This window comes from Solea solea, chromosome 7 (assembly GCF_958295425.1).
Source record: "Solea solea chromosome 7, fSolSol10.1, whole genome shotgun sequence".
Classification (NCBI taxonomy): Eukaryota; Metazoa; Chordata; class Actinopteri; order Pleuronectiformes; family Soleidae; genus Solea; species Solea solea.
The window spans coordinates 16,861,230-16,881,881 of NC_081140.1; the positions used below are offsets into that span (position 1 = coordinate 16,861,230).

At 40.2% G+C, this 20,652-nt stretch overlaps 1 protein-coding gene across 4 annotated transcripts in view; it reads left to right on the top strand.

Moving 5' to 3' along the window:
• The window catches only part of mcamb (melanoma cell adhesion molecule b), a 35,830-nt gene that overhangs the window by 767 nt on the left and 14,411 nt on the right, over window positions 1-20,652 (top strand). The window lies entirely within an intron of this gene.

Consider the following 20,652-nt stretch of genomic DNA (forward strand, 5'->3'; position numbering starts at 1 on the left):
CGTGTCAGAGTAAGTTAGTTACACTTTAAGTTATCTTTTTCTTTTTTAGTTTGAATAGTTTGCTGTTTGTATTTTTTTAGCTCCTGACATGCATAGAGGTGCGGTTGTAGTGAAGGAGCTCACCCTCTGCTCTCTGTCAGCTCTTGTCTGGTAAAACTTCAGCTTTATCTTTCTGTCCACACACACACACACACACGCAGTCAAACACATGGTCTCAGTGAGATATACAGAGCTCTGACTGCACAGGACCACACTGAGATATTTGTATTTAATGTGTAAAAATGTTAACGTATGCAGGGAATGTTCTAAAAAGACCACACGTTTAACGAGATGACAGGAGTTCTTTCTCCGATGCATGTTAAGATGCAGATGTAGGGCATGTTTATGCTCCGGTGACGTGTGAGTGTAGTTTTATATATGAGGTGCTATGCGGGTGAGCAGGGGCACAACTCTGCCTCTGCTCTCCAGCTTTATTTTAAACAAGTTCTGTGGTGTTTGAATTGCTCCTCACTCAGGTCAGTGTGTGTCCCTCCCGCCTCACTTCCCCACCTTTCCCCTCCTGTGAGCTTCACTTCCCTCCTCTTACACCCCACAACCCTTCTTCTCCCTTCCTTATTCCTGTTTGTCACTGACCACTTCACTTCCTTACCTCTGTGTATTGTGTTGATCTCCTGTTTAATGTTCAGCCCCACTATTGTCTGTGATCTCTTCCAGCTCGCTCTGCACCTCAGTCAATTTCACATCCTGGACTTGTGGCTTTCTCGCCTTCACAAGTTTGACCTTGCCTTTCATTGTGTTACACTGCACTGTTGGAACATATCAGAGATTAGGCATCAGTTCTTCTATATAAGGCTGTTTCCACTGTGCTGGGTTTATATGTTTGGTGAAGGAGTGTGTCAACAACACAGACCAGTGTCACTTGATTGTATGGTTGTAACTAATAGTTTGGATTAATCTTTTAAAAATAATTTACGTAAAAAGGATTCATGTCTGATATGAACATGAGATGAACTCTGAGCTACACAATACAGTAAAACAGTGATACAAGATTTTTGGGCCGTTGAATTCCAGAATTTCATCATAATAACATTTAATCTCCATCAAATAAATGCAGAGTCTTTATGGATATTTCACTTATTCCACGTATTGCGTTCTTCCCTACCAACGCAATATGTAAACATTTGAGTTGCAAACTCTGCAACAGTTTTTATTTGCATTAGAAATCGCAGCAGATTTATTGTTGAGTGTTTGTCGCTCTCCAAAACCTTCAGAAGTTATTATCTCAAGCATTTGATGATGTTGGTGAACTCCCACTCAGTCACTGTTGGGACTGCATAGACGCTCTGTCTGAATACTTGCACATGTATGTGCAACATGGGGGTGCAAATGAGGGCGATTGTGTCGGTGCCAGCCCTCTTGTCTCCAGACTGTGATGGCATATGAAAGGAGAGAGGGACATGCTGCTGGGCCGCACCACTGACCCTCGATAAGGATACTATTCATTTTCTGTGACATCAGCTAATCAAGCCGAGCCAAAGAGCAGCCACATTAGACCTCGCTCGATTTTAAAGGTCACCACTTTCGGCCGCAGCTGAGGCGCTGAGACTTAGCTTCATCAACTGGTGCTCTTCAGAAGAAGTGAGCTAGTCACAGACAATACACGTCCTTGTTGTGTCTCGACCACAGCATAGAAAATTGAGGCCCAGCAATCTGGGAGAGGATCAGTAGAGCAGAGCAGGCCTGAGACTGTGACTCTTTCATTTCCACGTCTATGAACAGCTGGTAGGTTATGTCGGACTTTGTAAAATATGGTGTGGTGTGGGGGCCTTTCATGTTTTTGGTTGTTCTGACATATTCCTCTTTTTCCTGCTCTCACAAAAGTTATTCATTGGAAGCAGAATCATGCAGAAAATGTACATAAATGTTTTAATAACCAGGAGATAGAAATATTGATGGTGCTCTAGAACCAGGTCATTACCGAGAAAGTTTGGCATGGGACACTTGGTGTCTTATCTTTGCCCTGAGCTGTTCGAGCACTCTGTGTTTGTGTTCCCAGACTGGTGAGTGGACGACCCACAGAAAAGGGAGCAGTCCACCACTGTTTGTGATCATTGCCGTGACAGTGCTACATCAATCTGGAGATTGTCTAAAATTGTTTTGGTGAATTTACTGTTGTTAGTATTAGTGGAACGTTATCCAGAGCCCCAGTGAAACCTGGAAAGGAAACACATACAAAGCCCAGTGAACATTAGTGTTGTGCCATTACATGTTGTAGTACGATGACCCTTAAAGGCAAAGAAAGAAATAGTTTTGGAAGCATTTAATGCACCAAACTGAACCAAAGCAAAGGTGAGATACTGTTGGTGTTGGTTTGCCCAGCGTTCTCTGTTCATCATCATGAATGCAAGCAAAATTGCAAACCAAACAGAAATATGCAAAGTTTGGGACACGTATAGTGTTCTGATGGAGAGAGAGAAACAGCATTAGTATGGTATGAATGGTCATCACATGTTTGTACATTACCCTTTATTAAGGAGGTTATGTTTTCTATCTGCTGGTATGTTTGTTGGTTAGTGGGATTGTGGGTAAAACTAGAGTACAGATTTTCCAAGAACATTGTGGACGGATGGAGTGAGCGTCAGGGAAGAGGACATGAAACTTGACTCCGCTTCTCTCAGGTTAAGGACAGCCTTCCGACCTTGAATATCTGCTTATACCAATATCACTCCAATATCCAACTATAGTTGTTAATAAGCCGTTTACCACCTAGCTTTAACCAGGCATTTGAAATACATAACAATATAAATTGTGTGGCTCACAACACTCACTCTTTGCCACCTTTCTTTACAGCGTGTTGTTTTTGTTTAGTGAAGCTTTGATGACACATTTAGTGTTTACAGATCATATCAGATCCACTGATTTCTTTTCCACTGAGTAACGTATTAGCTTAGCCCTGCATACACCATGTGAGCTAAATGACAACACACACACACACACACACACACACACACACATAACAGATTAGTCCGATGAGTGATGGACCATGAAAGCAGCAGAAAAATCCACATTTTCGAGTGTTTTTATGGGAACAGCAACTCCCTGCAGGAACAAGTAATGGGTTGAAGCTGTGTACTTGGGAGCACACACTGCAGAAGCAAAAGGTTTCCTTTTACTGTTTGATCTTCCTATTGATGTGAATAACATCCATTATCACCATTACTTGGGTCAATAAAGCCAAGCAGTGATGGAGAAGGTCGGGCCTGTTTCTGGCGGAAAAAGCTGACAGGTCTTTGTGTTGTTGTCATCGGGGGCCATTTTGTGTGTGTTTTCCCCGAGTAACAGCAAATGATTGTTTGTCTAAAGTAGCTCGAGCAAAGAAGCTATCTGCAGGGTTTGCATTTCTGTTAATGGTGTCATAGCAACATGACTTTTAATGCATAGTGTATCAGAAGGAATAAAATGTTTCTTTAAAGCGAAAAAAAATATTCTTGCAACATCCTTAGGTACAGCTTGATATTCATCAGTGATATGCACTGTTATATATATAGATGTGCTTGTTGTGGATTTCACCTGTGAATCACATTGGAAGCCTCAGCTCAGTTTGCTGATTTGGCTGCAGGGAAAATCCACTTGTATCACAGGGTTTAGAGATCAATTGTAGCTACAACAGCGGCTAAAGAGGCAACTCCCCTCTGACTCTTTCCACTCACTGTTGCTCCAACATGCTTTGAAGTTCCCTGATCAGATGGGCAGCTGAGTACACTTATTAGTTCCCCTACAGTCCCCTACAGTGACAACACACTGCCAAGCAGGACCCCCCCCCCCCCCCCCCACCAAGACTCACTGACACATGATGTAAACACAAACATGGCCTTTTGTCCCTGTGTGTGTTACTTCTGTTAAAAGTCCAGTGTGAAAGTTTTAGGTTAAATTGTTGGTTTTTTTAAATATGTGTGCAATCGTTTGCATGTATGATGACATGTTTCATCATAGAATTTATATTTACTCCATGTTGGAGCACTATAGTTCTACAGTGTAGCCTACAATGGACAAACTAAAGACCTTTGACTTTTAATGATAACTCAAGGCTACTATAGGTTCTCCCACATGCCTGTAAGACCAGGGTGAGGTGAGGGATAAATCCTTCACACTGTATCTTTAAAGCAAGGTTGTTGATTCAGTGTTGACTCTGAAAGAGGAATGTTGGGATGTTTCTAGGTGGTCAAAAAAACAGTTGTATCCCAGGTTTAAATGGGGTAGTAGAAATTTGGTGTAAGACCTGGGAGAACGTGATAATGCCAGTGATGTGCCATTTCCAACAACACTAAAACCATATAACATAACATTTTCTGTGACTTCTCTTTCTTTTTTCTCTTCTTTTTGGTGGAAAGACACTAATTTTAGTGCTTTCATGTGCTTTACTGGTCCTTCCTTCATCATAAATGAAGCAGCAGAGCATAACTTTTACAGCTGCCCACAAACTGGTTGTTAATGAGCTGTGAGAAAAGGTTGGTTACATTCAAGTGGGTAAATCGCTAAAATGCCATCAAGGACTGGGAGGAACCCTCTCCTGACCAAACTGTAATTACTACTACATTGTAACACACAATAAAACTCTGACTATTTTGTTAACTGCTGAGTATAAGTGAGTTCCATTCTTGGTCAAAGTTTTACTCTGAGTGATGAGGCTGGTATAATATATTATCTTTAATAAAAAGTTGATGTCTCTGTGGCCACACTATAAGTATTTATAAAGTCAGTAATCTCATTAATAACAAATGAAAAGGATTTGATTATACACTGTGTTCCACAGCCACTATCACGGCAGATTTCTTTTGGAGCTTGTCTGTTTATTTCCTGTTTTACTTTCTGGGATTTCTTCCCTGTGCGTCTGTTTAGTGTAACTTCTGTTCCTAATTGTTTCCTTCTACGACTGATGGGACGCGTATCGTTTCTGTGTTCCTTTTTTTTCCCTTTTCCTCTCTTGTGTCGTCATGTTCTTACTCAGCCTGTGTTATTTCTGGGTACCTTTGCTGATCCGTGAACTGAACTTCTGCATTAAAACCCTTTTCTGATTCTGCCTCTGTGCAAGGGCACATCCCTAAAATCCCCCCTGTACTTTTTTGCAGTGACCTCAGACATTTATTATTACAGTAAGAAGGTATATTAAGGGAGATCAGTGTGCTGTTTAAAAAAAAAAAAAAAAAAATCCAGTTGAAAACAAATCATCTGCGTGTCGTCAGTTTTCAGTTCTCACTGGACAAGAATCACAGGGCAGAGTTTTGGTCCATGCAGCTTTGACCATATATGGACAACAAGTATTATTTATCAAACCTGAACTTTTTTTCTCTCACTTCTTTCACAATTATTTATTAATAAACTTGTTTTATAATTAGTAACATTAGTTACTGGTCTGTTCTCCTACAATGTGAACAGTTGCTCTTATACATTCCCCCACCCGACTGTGCTGGAATCTGATTTGTTTTGCTGCTGTAACTGCACAATTCTCTACTGTGGGATTAAATGGATTATTATTTTATCTTATCTGCCTGACTTCTGCTCAGTAGGTTCACTGAGGCTACTGTACTTAGTGTAACTCTCCTCTGTGGGATGACTTGCAAAGTTAAACGTTGGTCACATTTGAAATGGCAAACAAATGAAAGTAATTCAGAAAACTCTTCTGTGGGTGAAGAACCCTAACTCTTATGTAAGAGGGGTGAAATCTAAAATTAGTTTCAAACTTTAAGGCAGCTTTAAAGTTTTAAAATATACTTTGTATTATATAAGTGTACAGTCATCTTGTATTATTAGTTATCATAGTTTTTTATGACCCCAGAATTAACCTTTTATATTTATATCAGGAGCCAGATCAGCTGCAGAGGTCAACGCCATGGTTTTACAGTTGCTCACTATGGATAAACTTAACATTTTTGGAGATTTGATGGTAACTGAAGGCTATATATGTTCTTTTAACACTCTGGGAAGAGAATGATGGGGTATTTTTTAGCTGCAAAATAGAACTCCACTAAATAAATGATGCTAAATTATTAACATATTACAATTTGTCTCAGTGAGTCATACGTAGATTCCACTTCTCTACTTCCATGCTCTTATGTTTTGCCTTGCTACAGTAAGAGTACACAGTAATATTTAAGTCTTATTTTCCAGTAAAAACTGTATTTATGTGTATAAAAGCAATTGCCATATGTTGCATCTTTCTGTAATTTGCACATTAACAGTGGGTTACTTCACAAATCGATGCCCAGTTACAAGGTTTTGGTTGTATGACCAGTTTTAGGTAGTTTCTTTGGGACCTGGTGTCTTTTTTAACTTGTAAATTCTCAGGTTTTTTCTCTCACTCTGGACCATAGGTAGTTCAGTGGCCCCCAGTCAAATGAGCCAGTTGTTCCATCGTGTCAGTCACGTTGACTCCAGTGTCAGAATGGTGGTTTCTTCATGGTCGTTAGGCTTTGCGAAATGGTTGACATTCTTTACAAGGCGTTACATGGGTGTGGAGTTTGCCCAAAATGTTGAAATTGACACCATCATGTCAGAGGAATGATGCATGGAGCCTTATGACTAATAGAAAAGGCATCTGTCCCAAATTTCATCAACTTCAGTGACGTTTTAAAACTCACACTTTCCGTCATTGGTTAGAAAAACAAATCATTTATGTCCTCATGTTGCAATAAATGCACATATATTTACACCTCTTTTTTCCACAGGGATTTTTGTGACTCATTTGTGACACATTTCCTCAAAGTTTGGAAGAAATCTGTTTAAAGTTGTTCATGCATCGTCGTCCTGAAACCAGCTGCATTAAATGTCTCCACTGTTGTTCTCCACCAACACGATTAGAGCCGATGCTGTTTGCCTCAGACTATTTTTGGAATAAAATGTGGAGAGATTTCATGAGCCAAATTAAATTAAATAATAATAGTTGTTAACTCCACAGCTTGGGCCTCAAAAGCTACACAGACGATCAGGCACAGATACCTGCACACAAGTTTAAGCTGACTCGATATTAAGTAATCAGTGCCACTTTTCTTCATTTCTTAACTCCAGGAGTCTTAAAACCCACGTCTGTCATGTAATAATGGATTTCCTTGTATCGTTTAAATTGGATTGACAAATGTTCAGATAAAAGATGGGGGATTTTATTACGTTTTCATGCGTCATTTCCAGGTCTTTATCTCTTTTTTCACGTCAAAGCAGAGCATTCACAGAGTTGCAGGACAAACCGGCACTAAAGTGACATCTGAAATTGGTGACTGGTGAGTCACAGCTGATTTCAGGATTGCTACAGTGAATTTGAGCTTCTTCCCTTTGGACGAAAGCTTATAGTTTTGAGATGTAAAGAATTGTGCAGTCTGTGAGAAGTTCTTTAAAGATGTTAAAGGATGCCTCTGGCGCCTAAATGTACCTATGTGCGGGTACAAATAAAGGGTCAAAGACGGTACCTGTGGACATTGTGTCTTATACTGATCAGATTGTAACAACATCCGGCTGCAAAGATGGACTCAAATCATAATTTTCCAGAAGAGATGTGGTTTCCTGACTTGAGCATTAATCACATTTGAAAGGCTGTTACAGCGTGTTATTTGATTTCATCCAGTATGATCTACAGTCGCACTGGTGTTTTCATGAGGACAGTTCACAGCCCTGACGAGAAAAAACATCCAGACCTCATGCTTCAGATGATAAACTGAGTTACAAAAGGTTATTTTGTAACCAGAGCCAAGAGGACTTCAAACTTCAAACTTTCTGGGCTCCCTTTGATGTTTGTTGCTTTGGTGTTTAACTGCGGGACAACAAGATATTAAGCGTTTGTTTTTGTTTCTCTGCTTTTAAAGTGCAATTTTGTTGGTGTGAATACAAATATTTGATAAGTGGCTGCAGAATAATCACATACATTAATATGAACTGTTTTTTGCTCTGATGCTGTGATTTATGTCCTTCTCCACATCCCGTCCCTGCTCTGAGGTCAAACTCTCACAGACTCCTCTCTGTCCCTTTGCTAAGTTTTGTCAATGTGAGAAATATACCCACTGCTGGGCCGAGGCGCCTCTCCTCTCCTCTCCTCTCCTCTCCTCTCCTCTCCCCTTCTGTCTCTTCTGCTGTTTAGTGTGATAAAGATGAGACTCCAGCTAATTACTGCACAGGGCTCAGATGAGTATGATGTATCACCGTGCCTCCTCTTGTGGGGGGAATTGTCCACAGAAATGAAGCTAGACGATGCAGTTGAGACAAAAAAGACCGGCCTTAAACTCTGTGGATATTGGCAGTTGAACACTACAAATCAAGTGATCAACAAAAAAGACACGAGTGGCTCCAGCTCCAGGGTTTAAGAACCTAAAACTGCTGTAGCCCTGAGACTGCAACACCTCAATTACAGGTCCAGTCACAGTGTAACATTTAGGAGGGTTTACTTCCCATGAGCGTGTTACTTTAGTGTAAAATTGTATTGAAATAATAATCGCAGACAGGATTTGGCATCGCCGTAACTCCTGGACCATTTGTGATATCTAGAAAATTCAAAAACTATGGTGATCTGTCCAGGGTGTGAACCCACCTTTCACCCTATGTCAGCTGAGATTGGCACGGCACCCCCCGTGACCCTCGATGGATGGATACCAGAAAGCAGCGAAACAGCTCCCATATTACCTGTCATTACAGTAGCCCTCGGGACTTCCGCAGAACAACCAACAACCAGAACTTACACAGCATAACACATGCTAACAGTGCTATTAGTGGAGTAAGTGACTGACTAGGTGTAATGCAGGCTATGCTAACCTGTACAAAATCTAAGCAGGTTTGAGGTTTTATCTTTAATATTTCTCTTTTTTCTCGTAGAATTTTGTTTTCATGTAAAATCTCCATCTTGTTTCTTGTTAATTTGCTGAGGATTTGTCGATCATATGTGAGTTTTTACTTAGGCTGCAGATCATTGAAGTCTAGGAGCCTGTGAAGAAACTTGATTGAGTGCTAGAGTGCTAAAAAGAGTTGGAAGCTGGAGGAGCATGGATCCTTGTTGAGCCTTAGATCTGAACCTGTCCTCAGGGAGCTGGAGTGGAGACTAGAGTCCTGTCAGGGTTTCTGTCTGTTCTCTCGTTGTTCAACACCCTGCTTAATAATAGATGCTGTTTTCCTGAAATGCTTTGTGCTGATCTAATGCACATTAGGATCCTTTTAACCTAATGCAACCCCTCCGCCTTTCACTATGACCACTGCCTCCATAGAACAGGCTGCTGTGTTTGCTGTGGCTTCACAGGGTTTAGTTACAGTGGATCACGGTTGGCAGCTAACGTTTATGGTTTGCTCTTCTCTCACTTTGTTTTTTTATAGTCCTATATCTCAAAGTTAGGTATATGGTTCTTTGATATGGCAGATCATTAGTCCTGTGCTTACCCTATGAAACTGGAATATTCTCTCTATCCAAGATGTAACAGATATTCAGTAAAATGGTTAGGGTTATAAAATAAAAATAAAAAGAGATTTAGGTCAGTTCCTCATTTTAATGAACCGTTTCCAAGCAGGAACAGCTGATGCAGTGAAAGTGTGTCATTGTTTTCATTGCCTGGTTGCTGCATAATCACCCGGGATGTCACATCACACAGCATGTGAGAAATTGAAAATCAACCCTTGTATTCAGTGGGCAAGATTTTTGATGAATAAAGCATGTGAGAGAGAGAGATTCATTTTTTTTCTAAGAACTTCCAGTGATGCCGATGAAACAGGACACGTGGCTGATACAATACACAATGATGACAGATCAGTTCAATTCATTCATTCTTTCAAAAGTAAACAAAGAGATATCTTTAATATGTGTATAAAGGAATGCACATCCAAAAATGTGCAACCATCAGCTTTTCACCTGAACACAAATAATACGTGTCCAGTCAATAACCAATGGGTTAATGGATGGATTTAATGAAATTAACTAACTGAACTTAAGTTTACTGATGATGAGTTTTTTTTTTAAACTTCTACATCGGGTCATGGAAGGAATGTATCGAGGGACATTTTTCATTTATGCAAAATACATCATTCCTGACATACTATTACCTCGGCATCAAGTGTTCTGCCCTTTATCCATCAAACTGTTCGTCTTGATAATTCTGGCACTTAAACAATGACATTTTAGTTTAATCTAAGGCTTGGGTACAATGTGTGTATAAGTACAATGTCTTGTAAGTATACACACACACACACACACACACACATATCTTTAACAAAAGCCTCATCCGCTCGTGATACACACTCAAGTTACGATATGAATGTCTTGTTATGAATGAGCAGTATTTCCTTTTTTCATTGTTGCCACCAAAAAAGGAAAAGAGCTGCTGCTGAGCACCTTATCCTGTGCGTCAATGGGTAAAAAGCTTTCAGTCTGTGTATCTGCAATCTATCTTTAGCCATAATATGCCAACAGCAAGCAATGCACATCTCATACTTGTGAGACCATGTCATGGGACCTCTCTCTCTCCCTCTCTCTCCCCCCTCGCCCTCTCTCTCTCTCTCTCTCTCTCTCTGTGTTTCTGTATGGTCACAATCAGACAAAATGACCCAGTCTCCAGTGGCCTTTCCCATACTTCCACGCTGTGTTTTTTTTCATTACTGCCTGCTCACAGACTGGCCTTAGTGGACACAATTTTATAGTAAATGGACGTGGGAAAGAGGAAGGCGGGGGCGGCCCTCAGAGACTCACTTATAAAACACACTTATACAAACAATACGTGCACAAAACACTGTGAATCATTTCGAAATGTTTTGTTTTAAAATGAGGAGAGTCTTTTCTTTTTTTTTAAGGCTCGGATGTGGGAACCATGACTGCATCCTGTGTGAAGTCAGACGTCGTCATGTATTTAATGCCTATTATCTCTCTGCGTGTCGGCATATCACAATGGTGGAGTGTGGAAACTTTGAGCGGAGGGGAGGGGAGGGGGCACTTTTGTTGCCAACTAGTCATCAAAAAAGGCTTGAGAACAGAGTGACTTCCCTGTGAAATCCAACTGCTGAGCGAGGACCAAAGAACTGCTTATCAGAGAGGAATTAGGAATTAGCATCAGGTTAGAAAAAACTCTCCTGAGGGTCTGTGGGTGGATATATTTTAATCATTTATGTCCTGAAACTTCTCTCAAATGGTTTCTGTTTTAGTATTTCAGTGGTTTATACATCTTAATTTTCTAGAGACATAGCGAAAGACTGCAATTGTTGCCTAACAGGGTTTTGACTCATTAAAGTAACCTTAGGCAGGAGTTTCTTTGGAATTATCGATCAATAATTCCTGCATGATTGATCGATGACAGTTCTGCATATTCTCTAGAGCCATGGTTCCCAACTTGGGGTCCGTGCCAGAGATCACATTGGAGGCGCACATCTTGACAGGTTATTAAATGATATTTGTGCCTTTTACATTTTGAAAATCCCAATCACACACTCTGGATAATCAGAACTCGGTATTACTCAAATTAAAACCCATTTTTTGGTCCACCTTTAAATGTATAAAGCTATTTATTACCAACATCCCTGTGACCATTACTGCGTAAGCAAGTCTCATTAGGTCAGTTAGCAGCTATACCTGATCGTGTTCCTATAGTCAGCATCTATACAACAAAATATCACTTCAGAGAAACTTAAAAGTACCAAAGACTCAACAGAAAACAAGGCAATATCTCAAGAGTTACCTTGGTTTTGATTTTATAGAAGCACAGGACAGATTTGATCCATATAAAAGATTTGGAACCAACTCTTTCTGACACATACTTCAAATGCCAGTGTGAGTGATAGTAAAGCAAGACATTTTTGTATACTGCTCCACACTCCAGTCAGAAACCCTTCGGCTCCTGCTCTTCACTCACTCCCACTCACATGCCCAGGTAGAGCATTTCAGAGATGGATTGGATGCTCTGGGTGACCTGTCACACCTGGCATTAGAAAGTGTTATCTGTGATCAGATCGGGGTTGGATAGCGCTTCACCACATATTTACACACAGTATCATGGTCATGGTCACCCCCCCCCCCCCCCCCCCCCTACGTCACTTCTTTATTCTTGCTCATTGAAGTGTGCCAAACTGTGCATGAAAAACGTTTTGATGAGCATTCATGATGAAGGGTAAATATCCTGTCTTTGACAAGATCTGGAGATCTTTCATGGTATTCCTAGAGGGGAGGAAAGAAACCATCAGTGATTGAGTATTATTGTATGGATAAGAGCTATAGCTATTGGACCACCAGTAACACTTCAAGATGATCTATGTTTTGGATTCTTTGCCCTGCCATATTTCACATAATAGCGATGAGTCTGACTGTGTCTGTTCTCTCTTGCATCCGAGTTAATTGTTGTAGTGTTGTCATCATTTTTTTCTGAAAACATGTAAACACGCTTTTGGAAAACCTTATTGCTCGTAACTTTAGGGTTGTAATGCCCTGCATCTTATGTTCCACCACCACTGCTGTTAGAGGGGACCTTTGTAAGAGACACAGTCAGACTAATGTACTTGTTGTAACTGTTGTGAATCAACACAGTCCCCAAGAATGATGGATTGACTGGAGCCTGGTGAGCTCAGGATCGAGCCAGGTCTAACTGGAGTTGATCTCTGCAACAGGTGGTCTGTTGTAATGGAATACAGCATTGAATCACCAGGAGAAATCAGAGAGCTACGTGACTCTCTCCCTGTCTCCCCTGTTGTGTGGTCCACTCTGATCTTGTCCACTGTATTTACATTCTTTGTATACTTTACTCCCATTCCCTTTTGGAAATCGTTAATATCGATGGCATGTTGAGAGGATACTGCTGGCATTCAGCTCCAGCTCACACTCTCTCGTTCTCCCTGTGTTTGGGGAAAGTGTCTGGCAGGTCAGCGAGAGACTAGTTGACCTCGCTTTCTCTGAGGCATTGTGGGAATGTGCAGTTTGCGTGCTGCAGCTGCCTCTGTCTGTCTCATTGTCTGCACAAAGCAGTTGAAACATCACCTGAACTGCTCAAAGGCTCCCTGTATTCTACTCTACCACTCTGTATTCTAAGCAAGTGAGTAATAATTCTGTAGCTGCAACTTTAGTGGTTTGTCTCGGAGCTCAGACCCTTGTCACACGTCACATAATCTCTGTGTGCCAGAGAAATATGAAAGAATGTGTTAGAAAATTGTCCAATCTGAAGCCAAGTTGAAATGCATGTCTTTACTTTCAACTCAACGGTTGCTAATGTATGTGGCCCCAACAAAACAATCTGGGGTTGCCTGGCAACAAGACAGTTAGACCAGGCACAACTCCTGCTGCAGCACAATGTGTCATTCAGTGTCGTGTAGGCCAATTACACGCAGTACATGCAAGTGCACATTAATGGTTCATGTCTTGGTCATGTTCTGACTATCTTGGGTAATCTGATCACATGTGCAACCGAGACGCATTTGTGATCCAATCGCTCAGACTGGAGACTTTCAGAGTTGTTCTGGGCCACAGATATACTCACATCAGGACTACATACTCGGCTAAATGAACAATATCTCATTAGAGCTGTACCCACAGTATCTCCTTATGACTTCTCTGTATTCCTCTCTCAGTTGGTCGTGATAAAAACGATTAAACACATTAGGCACAGTGCGGCTTTAGCAGTCTAAATCAATTATCAATCCACTGGGAGAAGGTCGTCACAATAGCAGGGCATATCAGAAATGACAGTTTTGTCAAATGCAGACGAGTAATCTTACCTTCATTTTTAGATGACATGCTGTGACAGCTGTGCGGCTGTTTTACCCCGTGATTTCACAGATAGTTTGTCCCTCCTCCTGCCAAAGAAAATAGTGGATTAAGCCTGGAAGAGTGACGCACTCGCTGCTTTTCTCCACATGAAAATAACCAGCAAATATGTGGACTATAGTGAGAATATTAAATAACTGTCTCAACATTGCCAGTGATTAATCTCTCAAGATTAAGCAAAAACTTACAATTGCTATTTGTGGAATATTAATGCATTATGTATATAGGGTATGACACCATATGATAAATGTGCAATTTGTTTTTCAGCCGTCTACTCAAGACTTATTTGTATATGTGTTTAATAACATATGCATCTTGTATTTATTATTTTATTCATTTATTTATTCAACTATAGCTATGGCATTGTTCACGGCAATGCTGGTTGTATATTTAGAGCAAATTACCGTGTCATATATAATGTACTTTCACAGTTAGTTACTATAACATTTACTATAATAAATGATTGCAAATCACAAGCTGTTTGCTGTAAGTTCACAGTAGTTATGCCCTAACATAGTCTGTGGTTTACAAGGCAGTATTTAACTGTAACTTTACAGTTGTTGTGTCTGTATTATCATGATTAAGCAGTAAATTACTGCATAATTACAACTAAGTCTTACAGAAATGCTATGTTAAAAATGTTATGCACATATTCGCTCGTGTTGCGAATTGGCTGGCAATAGTTTACCATCTTTAAAAAGTGGGTTCTCATATAAAAATGAGTCAGTCTTTGTTTTGTTTGTGTGACATATTTGTGGCATTACACACTGTGCTGTATGTGTGTGTGTGTGTGTGTTCATGGAGTGTGTCTGTGGTGACATGAGCTGTGCGGGGGATTCATGAATAAGTCAAATCCAATCCCAGAGTCTCGTATTGTGAGTCTTTTTTTTTTTTTTGTTTACATGCCTCAGTGTGCGTCACAGGAATAATGTGATTGATGAAGAAGTGACAAAACCTCAAGTGTTTTAAGAGCTTCCTGTAACATTCTTTTGGGACTGTGCAAGAGAGTGAAATCGTTTCTTCTCAGTCCTCCTGGAGAAATTATAAGAACAAAGTTAAAGGCAACTCGATGTGTTCTATTTTCTTATAGAAGGCATATTTTGATGCATTCTTCTTACTCACTCACTCATTGTCTACCACCGTATACTCCACATGAGGGTTGTGAGGGAGCTGGAGCCAATCCCAGCTGACGTAGGGTGTAAAAGTGGGTTACACCCTGGACAGGTCACCGGTCCATCGCAGGGTCACATTGAGACAAACAACCATTCACTCTCACGTTCACACCTACAGTCACTTTTGGAGTACGTGATTAACCTCTGCATGTTTTTTCTTTTGACTGTTGGAGAAAACCCACGCACACAGGATTCAAATTGGTGACCTTCTTGCTATGAGGCAATAGTGCCAGCCACTACTCCACCATGTGTCCTGCATTTTTTTAATTCTTCAATTCTTCTAAGACGCTTTAAGGACAAAATACAAACATACAAAATGAATATATTTGCTGTGAATCACCTCAATTCTCAACAACTGAAAATGTTAAATTAAATCTAATTTGTAAAACACAATTATATAAACATTTCCAAACTTTTTTGTAGATTAACTGATGGATTAGATGCACTGACACATTTCCGTCTCTGCTATATATGTATATATGAATTGGAATTAAATGCATACAATAATACTTACTCAGAAATCAGTGGGTCGGAACTGATTATAGGATTTTTCAGAGATTTAAGCTGAAGTTGCACCTGAGACAGGTTGATTGTGCAGCTTGAAGGTGGTGGATGTAAAATCCCTGACAGTCCAGCTTTTTAAATGTATACAGTGGTTAAACTATATTAATATTTAAAAGAATTTCAAACAAAATGTTCCATGTATAAGTAGTGTGACGTGCTGTGATGATAATTTTGTTATTAGCTTGCAGGAGAATTATACAGTTAAACAACTACACTTCTGTGGCTGTAGTAGTAATAATAATAATAGTACTAATAATCATGATAATAATAATAATAATAATAATAATAATAATAATAATAACAACAACAATAATAATAATAATAATAATAATGATAATAATGTCTCTATTTACCAAATGCAGCCTTTAAATTTATTTGTGTGTGGCATTGCTTTTATAAATCGTGCAGCCTGGAGCTTGTGAACTTCTCCGTGTTTCTCTTCTCTCCACACAAGAGCGTGATAATGTTACCTTCTCTCTACAAGATGCTGTAAGTGCACCATTAAGCCATCATTATGATAAATGTCAGAGGCCAAAGCAAGTGTTGGAGACCCAAACACTAGATAAACAACATGCCACATCAATTTCTCCTCTACCTCCATATTTTCTTCCTAGGAAGGTTAGGAAGGTGAATAGAACCTGTAACAGTAAATAATTAATGTAATACATTTACTGTTCCAGGTTCTATTCACCGTAATTTTCTTTATATACATCCAAAACTTTAGCAGCCTGGCTAGGGCCCTGTGTTTTCTCATGCTCCCTCTCTCTGTCACACTCTGGCCTGAAGAGCTGCTATTTATGGTGCCACTCAGGTCAGTGGCACTGTAATTCTGCTGTATCATGTAAGCAAACAAGCTTGATAGGCCGCTGTTATTCTTAGATGTGACATGTCTGGAATCGTGTCCCCGAGCTGTCATTTCATTTTGCCACAGTAGTGTTTGGTTGAAGGAAATTTGGTTCCACGAAACACACACACACACATATAGGTTTCTGCCGCGTGTTTCAGTATGAAACTGTGTCGTTTTTATTTCGTTCTAATCAAATGCAATACGGGCGGAATTATTTTTAAAAGGATTATAATCGCGCTCCCTCGTGTTTCCTGCCTTTTTGCTGCCCTCATGTCCAAGCGTTCTTTCAGCACTGCTGATCACCTGACGTCCTGTGAGGTGATTAGCAATTACAAAGCCAGTGGCAGGCAATAAAACGACGTTTGTGGAACACACACACATTGGCATTATTTGTGTCAGACATAATGCATTCCCCTTGCCCCTTACCTTAACCTAAGTCCTAAATTTAAACTTTAACCTAAACTTTATTCTAACTCTAACCCAAAAACCAGGTCTTAATCCTCAAAAAGCCTGTTAAAGTTGTGTGGATTGGCCAAAATGTCCTCATTAATATAGGTTTGCTTGACAATTGGTCAATATAAGTATTCTTAAGACAGTCTAAACAAAGTGTTAACTAACCTAAACTTAACCTAGCGTAACCACAATTAAAAAAAAAAAAACAGTTCCTCAGAAATTAAGTTTTTGCTCATTAGGATCAGGTTTTTTTCTCCATCAGGATCACTGGTCCTGACAAGGTCGGTGTTTCTGCCAGAAAACAGTAGGTTGTAACGACTTAACAACTAAGTACATACTGACTAAATCAGGAGGAGATATATTAATTCACTACCTTGAAATCTAACCTAAGTAATAGAAGACACAGATTATATACTGTACATTTTTTTAAGTCGTGAATGAAATGACTTGAGATCATGTGATCGCTGCGCTCTGAGACAGTTGCAAATGTGTTTCGTGTTGTAGTTAATCTTGAGTTCAGGTCAGTCGTGGGCCTCTGGTATGTATGAGCTGGATACAGCATAGTCACAGTGTGTGTTCACCTTACACTCCACAGACAGACAGACAGACAGACAGACAGACAGAAAACTGGCCGGTTATTTATGTGTAGGTGTCTGTTTCCTCTTGATCATCCTGCCAGTGGCTGCTGCTGCTGCTGCTTTGATCTGAGCTTTTCTCAGATTTAAGAGTGTGCTTCTTCTCCTCCAGCAGCAGGACCTAAGGAAACTGATAATGGGCCGTCTGACGTTAAAGGCGACGTTCCCAGTGTGACCTTTGACCTTCTGAACTTTCCTTTAGCACCAGTATCAGGTAGTTTTCCCCACTTTTTTCCACCAAAAGGTCATTTTTAATCCAATCAACAGATTCAGTCGTGATCTTAATTCAGTGTTTTCAGAAAGTCCATCAGCGTTCCCATCAGGTCAGATGTCAAGTTTACACACAGGATGTTTCTTAATGTGATGACCAAACTGCTGTGGAATTTGCTGAAGGGGACATACATCCCTTTTGTAATTACCTTTCCTGTTGCTCAGCCCCTCTGTATCCTGTGGAGTGTTTTCACATTGTATGGTGTATTGAACATTAAACTCTCTTGAGGCAGCTGGTGAGGCCTTAAAGGCGACCCTGTGGAAGTAGTTTCTCCACGAATCTGCAACAATAGATTTTTTGGTTTGAAACGAGGATACAGTCAGAGTGTGTTAGAGTGAATTAGTTATAGTAGTGTGAGCATCATCCATCCATCCATTATCTACCACTTTATCCTCCACCGGAGGGTCGCGGGGGTTGCTGTGCCAATCTCAGCTGACAGCAAAGTAATAACGTGTTTGTTTAGGCAACTTTAATTTAGAGGTGGGAAACATTTTTTACTTCAGTACAAGTAAAAGTACTGGTCTAAAAATATACTCAAGTTAAAGTAAAAAAGTAGTTAACTAATTTACCAAGCTTGGGGTTTTTTCTTGGGGTGAATTGTTTTTCCTCTTCTCATCATTCACGGCAAAGAACATAATGTTTTATGTTATATATATTTTTTTAATTTGATTTTAAACAGATGTGATTTAAAATTGGGTGAAGTAAATGTAATTCATTACTTTCCACCTCTGACTTTAATGTCATTTAACCAAAACTCAAAACACAACCCTTTTCTTGTTTTAACCAGTGCAGTTCCTTATAATGTCATCATTCTTTCATTCCCACTTTATTTTAGGGGTCATAGTCAGATTCAGGTCGAGGAGAGCACAATCTGTTTTGAATGTCAGTCCATGTGCTGAAGGTAGACGTTGTCTCCTTCAACGATGACCATCTGTGGTATGAGAAGGCACCTCTGCTGTGCCTCCGAGTACCTCTCATAGTTAAAAAGTCCGAACAGATTCCAGCCTCTGAACAAACGCACGCTATGTCTCATCTTTCTACTGTACCTGTCAGAGAGAGATGACCCAAGCATCTGTTTGAAGTATGTGCTCACGCACATGTTTAAAAATAAGTTGTCCTGATTTCCAGAACGTCTGCTCTTCACCTGACAATAGCTGTCCAACGTGAAGACTGTTGGACTGTTTTATGTGTCGATGAAGACATTTTGGATCAGCAGCCACAGCAGCTCAGCGTCTGGCAGGAAGTTTTATTATCATCGCACTCCACAGACACAAACTGATTGTTATGTCTACAATGAAATCAAAGCCATTTTGTCAGGATACACAATGTCTTTGATACGACCCTGACCCCGCCCCCCTAAAAAATGGTCTCTTCCTATCTGCTCTGTTCTGCTTCGAGGACGAGTTGTGGGGTTTATTTTGTTTTAATTTCAAGTGCATCTATTTGCAGTACACGCTATTTATGGGTTGGGTTTAAGGAGGGAACAACTGAACTAAGAGTTAACCTGCACCCTCGGCTCAAGCTCATTTTCTGGCTTAAACACTGACCTTGTCAGGACCATTAAACCTGGTGCTAATGTGGCAGAACCTCATTGCTGAGGAACCGGTTTAGGTTTAGGTTTAGGTTTAGGGAGAAGCTGGTCATGGTTAAGGTTAGGTATCATGTTTTGTTTAGGCTGACCTGAGAAAATAGCTTTGTGTTAGGGTCAATCAGATAAAAAAATCTCCCTTTTAACTTTTTCTCTGACATTTCCTTGTGTTTCTGTGGGAACATAAACAATGCAGGACTTTCCTCTTCCTTTGGTGTGGGACTCTTTTTGTAGAAGCAGATCTTTTTGTTCAGCATGTTTTTGGACTGTGGGAGGAAACTGGAGAACCTGTAGAAAACACAGCACACGCAGGAAGAACATGCAAACGCCATGTAGAAAGGCCCTTGTTCTGATCGGGTCTTGAACCTAGATCTTCTTACTGTGAAAGCAAGAGTAGTGTGAATTATTATTTTCCATTCATTTTCCATTAATATGGCTTATATCTCCTCTTATCTCCTTTTCTTTCAAGAACCAGCAAATGTACAGCATCCGTTGCCATCTCTTGTCATAAACAGGGTTTGTAAAATTGTTGTCTCAGTGAGAGTTTTCTCAGCTGTCAGCGAGCATGCTCAGCATATCTTCTGTCATACTGATTTAGGGCAATTATCCAGCGAGCATGGACTTTGCACTATCATTATCTGGAAGGATCGATCTGAGGCCTTGGAGTGCCAGCGTCTCTGAATGATGCACTGTGGAGATGAATGCTGATCAAATTACCAATGAAATTTGATTGAGATTCCCAGGAGCAAAAGTACTTCAGCTGTTAGACAACACAGCGAAGAGTCTGAGAAATGTTTGGTCTGAATGCCAAAATAGACTACACGCTGTGCCTCTCGTTCACTGCAGATAGAACGCGGATAGGATTGTGCAAGTGAGTCAGCGTTGTCCTTCCATCGCTAATGGCCAGAAAACGTATGTTGGAGAGACTAATTGGATTTCTTTGACAGGAAGGCATCTGTCCAGCTCCATTAGCCAGTGGTAAATAGCAATACAGAGCAGAGAGGCAGCAGGGAGATAACTAGAGAGGTAGAGATGCAGGAGATAGTGAGGAGGGGATGAAATAAGACAGAGGTCACACTTTTGTTGTGAACGAGCAACCGCTGCATCATTATCATTCTGTGCAGAGGAGTAAACATGTAGAATAAAATGAAATGTCACCAGTGAAGCAGAGGCACCTGATGATATCTGAAAGAGAAGCTCCTTTATATTCTATAAAGCTGAAAAATGTACACAAATGAACATTTAAAACAAATGATGCTCACTTTTCTTTGCTTATTTCATTCAGTTATAGGTGGTGGGATTCTGGTAGATAGTGAATAAGTACATCGTAAACAAAAGTCTGGATATCTTCGTATACACACTG